The sequence below is a fragment of the Macaca thibetana genome, chromosome 6, assembly GCF_024542745.1.
Source record: "Macaca thibetana thibetana isolate TM-01 chromosome 6, ASM2454274v1, whole genome shotgun sequence".
NCBI classification, from domain to species: domain Eukaryota; kingdom Metazoa; phylum Chordata; class Mammalia; order Primates; family Cercopithecidae; genus Macaca; species Macaca thibetana.
The window spans coordinates 122637733-122648812 of NC_065583.1; positions in this window are offsets into that span (position 1 = coordinate 122637733).

An 11080-nucleotide genomic window follows, 5' to 3' on the forward strand; every position below is an offset into this window, starting at 1 on the left:
TGTTCTATTTCAATATATGCCAGGCCTTCTTAAAGAGGCAAATCATCGCTCTGTGTAATGGTTGGAAGTCCCCCATTGGCAAACCCTCCATACGCGGCATGACCTTCTTGAGTTGCTGTTTCCGCATCAGGTTTCTCAAGCTCAGCACTATCACCACAGGACTGAGTCATGCTTTGTTGTGGGCCGTCCAGTGCATTGCCGGATGCTTAGCAGCAACCTGACCTCTACCCATTAAATGCCAGTAGCACCCTCCCACAAGTCCTGACAATCAAAACTGCCTACAGACATTGCCAAATGTCCTCTGGGGAGGGGAGAAAACCACCCTCCACCCACTCACCTGCATTGAGAACTACTACTCAAAGTTAAAAGCAACATTCTTTTTATGAAGGCCAGGAAGGACAGGACAGTTTGTAGAACATTCAGGTACTCTCAAAGCATCCTCAGATTGGTCTCTTCTTTCATCCATGTCCACAGGGAATCTGACATTGAAACTAGAAAACACAAATATTTAAAAGACATTACCAGAGTCTCACTAAAAATACAAAAAGTTAGCCGGGCACGGTGGCAGGCGCCTTTAGTCCCAGCTATTCAGGAGGCTGAGGCAGGAGAATGGCATGAACCTGGGAGGTGGAGCTTGTAGTGAGCAGAGATCGTGCCACTGCACTCCAGCCTGGGCAACAGAGCAAGACTCTGTCTCAAAAAAAAAAAAAAAGACATTACCAGAAAAATTAAAATCATCCAGTGAGTATTCAGTATAAGTGTTCTTTATGTGCCCCCAACGTGGTCTCCTGCCTAGATTCTTTAAAAGCTTTCTGTCCCATCAGCCTTAAAAAGGAGGGAGGCCGGGCGCGGTGGCTCAAGCCTGTAATCCCAGCACTTTGGGAGGCCGAGACGGGCGGATCACGAGGTCAGGAGATCGAGACCATCCTGGCTAACACGGTGAAACCCCGTCTCTACTAAAAAATACAGAAAACTAGCCGGGCGCGGTGGCGGGCGCCTGTAGTCCCAACTACTCGGGAGGCTGAGGGAGGAGAATGGCGTGAACCCGGGAGGCGGAGCTTACAGTGAGCTGAGATCTGGCCACTGCACTCCAGCCTGGGTGACAGAGCGAGACTCCGTCTCAAAAAAAAAAAAAAAAAAAAAAAAAAAAAAAGGAGGGAGGCCAGTCATGGTGGCTCACGTCTATAATCCCAACACTTTGGGAAGCCAAGGCAGGAGGATCACTTGATCCCAGGAGTTCGAGACTGGCCTGGTCAATATAGTGAGACCTTGTCACTACAAAAAATTAAAAAATTAGTCAAGCATGGTGGCACACATCTGTAGTCCCAGCTACTCGGGCGACTGAGTTGGGAGGATGGCTTGAGCCTGAGAGATGGAGGTTGCATGAGCTGTGATCATGCCACTGCATTCCAGCCGGGAAAAAAGCAAGGCCCTGTCTGGAAATAAATAAATAGTAAAGAAATCATGTCATATGCTACAATATAGATGAACCTTGAAGACATTATTCTAAGTAAAATAAGCCAGGCAGAAAATGACAAATACTGTGTGATTCCACTTACATAAGGTCCCTAGAGTATTCAAATTCAGAGACACAAGAATAGAAGGGTGGTTCCCAGGAGCTGAGGGAAGAGGGATGTGGGGAGTTGTTGTTCAATGGACACAGAGTTCCAGTTTCGCAAGATGAAAAGAGTTCTAGAGATTGGTTGCATGACAATACGAATGTAACGAACACTACTGAACTATACATTCAGAAATGGTTAAGATGGTAAATTTTACCTTATGTGTTTTTACCACAATAAAAAAAAACTGATAATAATAAAGAAAAATAGCACCAGCCTGGTGCCTTGATGACAGGGCAGTGGTTTATGACAGGACATGGAGTGTTCTGTTGATGGTAGGTGGTAGATGGGAAAGTAGAATTAAGAATTAAGCACGGTTTGGAAAAGGTGTCATAATTCAGGAAAGAGATTCTCTCACTAAAACTTTGGTTAAATTTGGATCCTTTGAGCTGATCCTATTCCCAAAAGTCCAAAAGCTACTGTGAAATTCATCGATCATTCTTTGAGACTTTTAGCATTACATATCACACTCATCATTATTTTTACCAGGATCCTAGAGAGGGGTGTGTGTGTGTGTGTGTGTGTGTGTGTGTGTGTGAGAGAGAGAGAGAGAGAGACAGAGAGAGAGAGAGAGACAGAGAGACAGAGAGACAGAGAGAAAGAAAGTAGCTGTAGTGCAGTAGCATCAACTTATGATGTCTCACAACCACTTTTTAAGGAAAGGAAGCCAGGATTGGAGAGGGACAACTGCAGCTCAATGAGGATAAATGTGGCCCCCGGCAAACTCCAAAAGCCTCCACAGAGGCCATGCTGAGGAAATGAGGAGAGGGCAGCAGGGATTGGAGGTGGAAAATTGTAGCTCAATGAGGATAAAACAGTGGCCCCCAGCAAACTCTAAAAGCCTCACAGAGGCCATGCTGAGGAAATGAAGAGAGGGCAGCCCCCTGGGCCGCCACCTCCACCCCAACCAGAGCAACTCTACGCCCTGTGCTCTCCATGTGGGCTTCCACCTAACACTCCACTTGAGGAAAGGATTCTGCATCTAAACTTTGAAAACCACTAGATTAGGAACAACTGTACATTCCTTTACCACTTAAACATTCTGTGATCCCAGTAGATCTTGCCTATTATTCATTTGATCATTTTGGCAGCCAATCACCCTCCCCAAAACAACTGGAGTGCCCAGATATTATCCAGGCATGTCACTAAGAAGTAACAAAAAAAAATAATGCAGGCCTTATTCTCAAGAAACTCATGGTGTAATGGGATCCAACTGCATGTAAACCGAATAACGACTGCTCAATATTCTAAGAGAGGGAATTACAAGTGAGACGGAAGCAAAAAAAAAAAATAGCCTTTATCACAAGAAGAAATTCTAACTAAGTAGAAATGAAATGCAGTGAATCTTATACCTGGGAGGATTCCTGGAGTAGTTCACAAGATGAAGGTCAGAACTGCAGGAGCTGGGACCTGGGAATGAGACCCAGAGACTCGGAAGCATGAGGCTTCCATGACACAGTCACCGCAGGCAAGCCCTCTCCACTTCAGAAAAACATATGCCTGGCTGCCTGCCATCCCAGCTTAGCAGCACCAGTGGGAAAAAAGAGCTTTCTCTCCCAATGCCTCTCCATCCATTCCAGGAAGAACCATTTGGGCTCTGTTTGAGTTCCGTGCCACTGCTGGCAGGGGATGCAACCCATCCATTAGCCAGGCCAGGGTCCTGAGCACCCTGCTTATCCCCACACTCATCATTAAAGGGGCTGAAACCAAAAAGAAGGGGGAAGGAAAAGCTACTGAGCAGAACAGTCACCACTACAGGAGGCTCCGAACTACCAGGCAGATGGATCCGCCTAAGTGAAGGGTGGCTGTCCACCTTCCTGTCCAGCCCTGTTGCTGTCTGCTCATATTATACTAGTCCTCTCTTATCTGCAGGGGACACATTCTAAGAATCCCAGTGGATGCCTGAAACCACAAATCATACCAAGCCCTATAAATGCTATGTTTTATTCTATACAGTACATATATAATACACCTATGAGAAAGTTTAATCTATATATTAGGCAGAGTAACAATAATAACATAGAACAATTAAAACACTATGCCAGCATCACTGCTCCTGTGCTTTGGGGTCATTATGAAGTAAAATAAGGGTGACTTGAACACGAGCGCTCTGAAACCGTGGCAGTCGATCTGATAACCGAGATGGCTCCTAGGTGGCTAACTGACAAGGAGCAGAGGCAGCGCTGACACACTGCACAAAGGTACGATTCATGTCCCCCGCAGGACTCAGTGGGCACAGTGCCGGATTTCAGCTCTCGATTCAGAATTTTAAAACTTATTTGAATTGCCTATTTTGGGAATTATTCCCTTTAATATTTTTAGACTGCTGTTGACCATAGGTGAACTTAAACTGTGAAAAGTGAAACTGCAGATAAGCAAGGACTGCTGTACACCACCTGGGTCACCTGGAACCATTTCTGTGAAAGAGGCATCCAGAGGGGGGAACCACGGGCCCAGACTTCATTAGCCATTAGATTCCTAGGGCTGCAGGAACAGAGTACCATAAACTGGGTGATTTTAAACAAAGAAATGTATTTTCTCACAGTTCTGGGGGCTAGAAGTCTCAGAGGATGGTGTTGGCAGGGCCATACTCTTTCTGAAACCTGGAGGGAAATCCTTGCTTGTCTCTTCCTAGCTTCTTGCGGTGGTTGCCAGCAGTCTTCGGCATTCCTTGGCTTGTAGTTGCACCGTCTCCCATCTTCATGGCATTCTCCCTGTGTGTCTGTGTCTTCACATAACCAGCTTCATATAAGGACACCAGTCATATTGGATAAGGAGCCCTGTCCACTCCAGTATTACGTCTTAACTAATTACACTTTCAGTCAACCTGTGTCCAAATAAGGTCACATTCTGAGGTTCTGGAGGCCAAGTCTTCAATGTATCCTTTTCAAGGACACAATTCAACCTGTAATAGCCAAACACCGGGCTTTTATGCAAAACCTCTGAAAGGAAAACTTTAAGCCTTTTCCATTTTGCTTGTACCCAGCAACATCAACAAGGTCAAAGACAGTAGCAGACTAAGATACAACACAACAAAGAAAACAAATAGAGCCCAATCCTTATAAGAGCAAAAGAGGTTAAAAATACATAATGCAAAAAGTTTGTATTAACTTGAAACTATTGAAACTACAAGTAAGAAGTCATGGTCTGTGCCTCTGGAAACCCAGATTTGACCGCTCATAAACATCAGTATTCTGCAATTTGCTTCATTATTCAAGACCATGCAGTACTTTATGGAAACATAAAGTTGGCAACTCAGCCCTTAAACCATGTTTTAATAAGTAGCAGCTAATCAGGCAAAGCGTTTGCATGTCTGTTATTTTGGGACTGTTTCAACATCTCTCAGGGATTGTAAATGTCCTTACTTGCAGCAAACAGTACCCAAGGTAGTAGCAAAATATAAGCCACAGCTACGCAATTATGCTACTGTGAGAATATGTTCTCAGCAGGTGAGAAAGTAAATGCAGGCAAGGTAATTAGGAAAGAAACTTAGCAATGAAGGGAAAGCTTGGGGCAGAGACTAGGTAACGAAATACAGACTTCAAGGAGATACCGTTGAGCTCTAATGCAAAGATTTTAGCTTTGTCTAAATATTGAGAGCTGTCTTACAATGAGATTAGTTGTTTTCAACCTGGGACTGATCATTTTACAACCTTGGTTCAAGGATCAGCTTTACTGACTTTGTGTACTAAAAGAGAGAGACAGATAGAGAGAGAATGTTAGAGAGGTATGACAGGGTTGAGGAGGAATGAGTAAATTGCTTCTCTTTTTTTTCTAAGAGTTCTGAGTGAATCAACTGAACTTCCATTTTTCTGAAATGAGGAATCGTGAACTACCAAGTGATTTTTGCTCCCTGTACACATGATAAATGTTTATTAAGAACATGAGGTCTATCACTCATCACTCAAAGTAGTACGATTTGGAAATTTTCTCCTTTTGCACTCCCAGGGATCATAACACCTTAAATTCCACCAGTAGAGTCATCTGGGGAAAACAATGCTCCTTTTCAGGGGGTCTTGCTTTAAAATGCATAAGTTCAGGCCCAAGACTCAACTCAAGCACAATATCCACTAAGTAGTGCTCTACATTTCTGCTCTAAGCCCCCACCCACAACCTACTGGCTAGGCCGAGCTGTACTGAATAGCCCCTTCTCATTGCTCTCATAGGCCCTGAAAAGATAGAGTGACCCTGCATCTTCCTTTCCATTGATCCACTATAATTTTTTAGCTTTCTCTTTCACTTTCTAAAATTTCTCAATTTTGATTAAAAAGTTCATGGTCAACTTACTTATTCATTCTTGTCCTCTGCCTGCCCCTGCCATAGTGCCTTGCATCTCCCATTAGAATGAAAGCAATAGAGACTGTGTTGCATTTCTTTTTTTACTTCCAGTGGCTAGAGATGCCTGGCATATGGCAGCTAACCAGTAATTTGTTGAATTTAGCTAAATTAAATAGAAATGTTCTTCAGTCATTAACACTATACTGTCCAATCACTTACCAGCTTACCAGAAAGGAGGGACCCCAAATATCAGAACACTGGGGCAATAGAGGATAGATGAACCCACCAAAAAAGACTAGCAAGTGCCAAAAAAGACTTTACCTATTTTACCCCCATCTTAGCCTATTTTCTGTTGCTATAACAGACTATCTGAGACTAGGTAATTCTTTTTTTGAGACAGTGTCTCACTCTGTGGCCTAGGCTGGGGTGCAGTGGCATGATCACTGCAGCCTCAACCTCCCAGGCTCAAGCAATCCTCCCTCCTCAGACTCCCAAGTAGCAGAAACCACAGATGTGCATCACCACACTTGGTTATTTTTTTTTTTTCATTTTTTGCAGAGACATGGTCTCACTATGTTGCCCAGACTGGTCTCAAACTCCTGGGTTCCAGCAATCCTCCTACTTCAGCCTCCCAAAGTGTTGGGATTACAGGCATGAGCCACTGTACCCAGCCTGAGTAAGTTATTTAAAAAATAAACGTACTCGTTATAGTTCTGGAGGCTGGGAAGTCCAAAATCAGGGAGCTGCACCTGTTCAGCTTATTGTGAGGGCCTCGTGCTGTGGTCATAACGTGGCAGAAGTCATCACGTGGTGGGAGCACATGTGAGAGCAGCAGCAGGCACAGGCACAAGAGAGGGGACAAAGGAGAAGGCCAATCTGCTTTATTACAACCAACTCTTCTTGACAATGAAACCATCTCCACGAGAACTAATGCAATCTTGCAAGGAAGACGTTAATCCCTCTGAATGACCCAATTACCTTTCAAGGGTCCCACCTCCCAACACCATTACATTGGTAATTGCATTTCAACCTGAGTATGGTGGGGACAAACCACACCCAAATCATAGCACCACTTCTACCCCACCAGGCAGTCTGTTTCCACCCACCAGCAGGGAGAGTAGTAAACACAAGGCCTGCCTACAGGGATCTTTATCTCAGATACACTCAGGCAGCACCAGGGGTCATATGTGGCCACCTGCTCAGGCTCTGAAGGTTCTTTCTTTATCTCTTTTTTAGACTCTTTATCTTCCCACATATTTTGCTTCTCTTCCTGGCTCCACACGCTTTTGTCTCTGTAATCAGATTAAATCAACCACCCCTGATTTTTAGCAATCATAGCCTGCCACAACTAGCATTTGTTCATAAAAAAGAGTATGTGCATTTCTGAAAGCAAAGTGAAGAGTTATCCTCAATGGGAAAGTTCCTCAACAACAGTTATTGATCCTGATGCTGCCTCTCTCCACAAATGGAGTGAGGAAAACCTAAAAGTCAATGGTCCTTACTATAATTCTTACTATAGACTATGATTCTTACTATAGACAGCAGAGCTACCATGAAACCTCTAGTACACCCTAGGAAATTCCATATAGAAACATACAAAAACAACAACCCAAAGAAAACCCCTGAATTATTCAGTCAATGATTATTTATTAGTTTGTTTTCATGCTACTGACAAAGACATACCTGAGACTGGGAAGAAAAAGAGGTTTAATTGGACTTACAGTTCCACATGGCTGGGAAGGCCTCAAAATCGTGGCAGAGGGGAGCAAAGGGCACTTCTTACATGGCGGTGGCAAAAGAAAATGAGGAAGATGCAAAAGCAGAAACCCCTGATAAAACCATCAGATCTCGTGAGACCTATTCACTACCATGAGAACAGTATGGGGTAAACTATCCCCCATGATTCAAATTATCTCCCACTGGGTCCCTCCCACAACATGTGGGAATTATGGGAGTACAATTCAAGATGAGATTTAGGTGGGGACACAGAGCCAAACCATGTCATTCCACTCCTGGCCCCTCCAAATCTCATGTCCTCACATTTCAAAACCAATCACACCTTCCCAACAGTCCCCCAAAGTCTTAACTCAAGTCAGCATTAATCCAAAAGCCCAAAGTCTCATCTGAGGCAAGACAAGTCCCTTCTGCCTATGAGCCTGTAAAATCAAAAACAAGCTAGTTACTTCCTAGATACAATGGGGATACAGGTATTGGGTAAATACAGCCATTCCAAATGGGAGAAATTGGCCAAAACAAAAGGATTACAGAGCCCATGCAAGTCCAAAATCCAGCGGGCTGTCAAATTTTAAAGTTCCAAAATTATCTCCTTTGACTCTGGGTCTCACATCCAGGTCACACTGCTGCAAGAGGTGGGTTCCCATGGCCTTGGACAGCTCTGCCCTGTGGCTTTTCAGGGTACAGTCTCCATCCCAGCTGCTTTCATGGGCTAGTGTTGAGTGTCTGTGGCTTTTCCAGGTGCACAGTGCAAGTTGTAGGTGGATCTACCATTCTGGGGTCTGGAGGACGGTGGCCCTCTTCTCACAGCTCCACTACATGGTGCCCCAGTAGGGACTCTGTGTAGGGGTTCCAACCCCACATTTCCCTTCTGCATTGTCATAGCAGAGGTTCTCCATGATGGCCCTGCCCCTGCAGCAAACTTCTTCCTGGGCATTCAGGCATTTCCATACATCTTCTGAAATCTAGGTGGAGGTTCCCAAACCCCAATTCTTGACTTCTTTGCAACATCAGGCTCAACACCATGTGGAAGCTACCAAGGGTTGGGGCTTGTACCCTCTGAAGCCATGGCCCAAGCTCTATGTTGGCCCCTTTCAGCCATAGCTGGATCAGCTGAGACACAGGACACCAAATCCCTAGACTGCATGCAGCGTGGGGATCCTGGAACCTGCCCACAAAACCATTTTTTCCTCCTAGACCTCTGGGCCTGTGATGGGAGAGGCTGCCACAAAGGTCTCTGACGTGCCCTGGAGACATTTTTCCCATTGTGTGGGGGATTAACATTCAGCTCCTTGTTACTTATGCAAATATCTGCAGTCAGTTTGAATTTCTACTCAGAAAATGGGATTTTATTTTCTATTACATTGTCAGGCTGCAAATTCTCCAAACTTTTATGCTCTGCTTCCCTTTTAAAACTGAATGCTTTTAATAACACGCAAGTCACCTCTTGAATACTTTGCTGCTTAGAAATTTCTTCTGCCAGATACCCTAAATCATCTCTCAAGTTCAAGTTCCACAAGTCTCTAGGGTACAGGCAAAATGTCTCTTTGATAAAACGTAACAAGAGTCACCTTTGCTCCAGTTCCCAACAAGTTTCTCATTTCCATCTGAGGACACCTCAGCCTGGATTTCATTATCTATATCATTATCAGTATTTTTGTCAAAGCCATTCAACAAGTCTCTAGGAAGTTCCAAACTTTCCCACATTTTCCTGTCTTCTTCTGAACCCTCTAAACTGTCCCAACTGCTGCCTTTTGCCCAGTTCCAAACTCACTTCCACATTTTCAGGTATCTTTTCAGCAATGCTCCACTCTACTGGTACCAATTTACTGTATTTGTCTGTTTTCACACTGCTAAAAAAGACATACCCAAGACTGAGAAGAAAAAGAGGTTTAATTGGACTTACAGTTCCACATGGCTGGGGAGGCCTCAGAATCATGGTGGGAGGTGAAAGGCACTTCTTACATGGTGGCAGCAAGAGAAAATGAGGAAGATGCAAAAGCAGAAATCCCTGATAAAACCATCAGATTTCATGAGATCTATTCACTATCATGAGAACAGGATGGGGGAAACTGCCCCCATGATTCAAATTATCTCCCACCAGGTCACTCTCACAACATGTGGGAATTATGGCAGTACAATTCACGGTGAAGTTTGGGTGAGGATGCAGAGCCAAACCATATCAGATTATTACATTAAAAGGTCCTACGTGGATCATAGTACTGAGTTAGCTGGTAAGAGAGACCAAGGAGGATGAGTTACAGTCCCTACCTAAGTCTTACAGTCCAAAGAATGGAGTAGACATGGGATTCTCAATTTGGTTTCTCAATTCTCAAAATGTGGTTTCCAAACCAGCAGCATCACATGGAAACTTGGGAGAGATACAAATTTGCAGACACTAGGCAAGACTTACCAAATTGAAAACTCAGGGTATAGTCAGCAATCTATGTTGTAACAAGCTCTCCTAAAACTCTCATACATGCTAAATTTTGAAAGCTAGTGCAGTTGACACTTGAAAAAAAATGAGAAACTATCATACAAATGCACAGTCTATATTACAAGGCAGTGCAAAAGTAGGCACTTGCTTTGCCTGAGCTACAGCTCAGGTCTGGAGAGCATCATTTTGTTGTCTTATCTTAGCCACCAGGTGCTTTCCTCACATTTCACAGGCTTGGGTTGTTGGCACCAGAGTGAGACTGTAATGGCTAATACTGTACAAGACTCATGGCCGGGCGCGGTGGCTCAAGCCTGTAATCCCAGCACTTTGGGAGGCCAAGTCGGGCGGATCACGAGGTCAGCAGATCGAGACCATCCTGGCTAACACAGTGAAACCCCGTCTCTACTAAAAAAATACCCAAAAAAACTAGCTGGGCGAGGTGGCGGGCGCCTGTAGTCCCAGGTACTCGGGAGGCTGAGGCAGGAGAATGACGTGAACCCAGGAGGCGGAGCTTGCAGTGAGCTGAGATCCGGCCACTGCACTCCAGCCTAGGCAAGAGAGCCAGACTCCACCTCAAAAAAAAAAAAAAAAAAAAAGACTCATGCAAGTTTTATTTTGCCTGGCTATGTGATATCAAATCACGGGGCCACAGGACCTCAGGCAATTTGCTTTATTTGTTGCACCTGAGGGCTCTGGTGGGCTCAGAGCTGACTTCTGATGGGCTTTGGAGCAGAAAGCAAGCAGCTGGAAATTTTTCTCTTTGAAGACAGGCACTAGCCAGACTTTACAGATCTGTTCCCACATTCTATTTCCATTAAAGATAGACTGGATAATTCAAACTAACTCTTCTGCTGAACTGAATTTTTAAAAGCCAGATGAAATAGACAAAAAAAAAATGTAAAAGGATCAAACAGCTAACAAGAGAGTGAGGAATTATTTGGCCATGATCTAGTAAAAAATAAAAATTCAGAGAGAGGGACCCATACCTGGGCTACCTTTGTCCTGAAGAGAC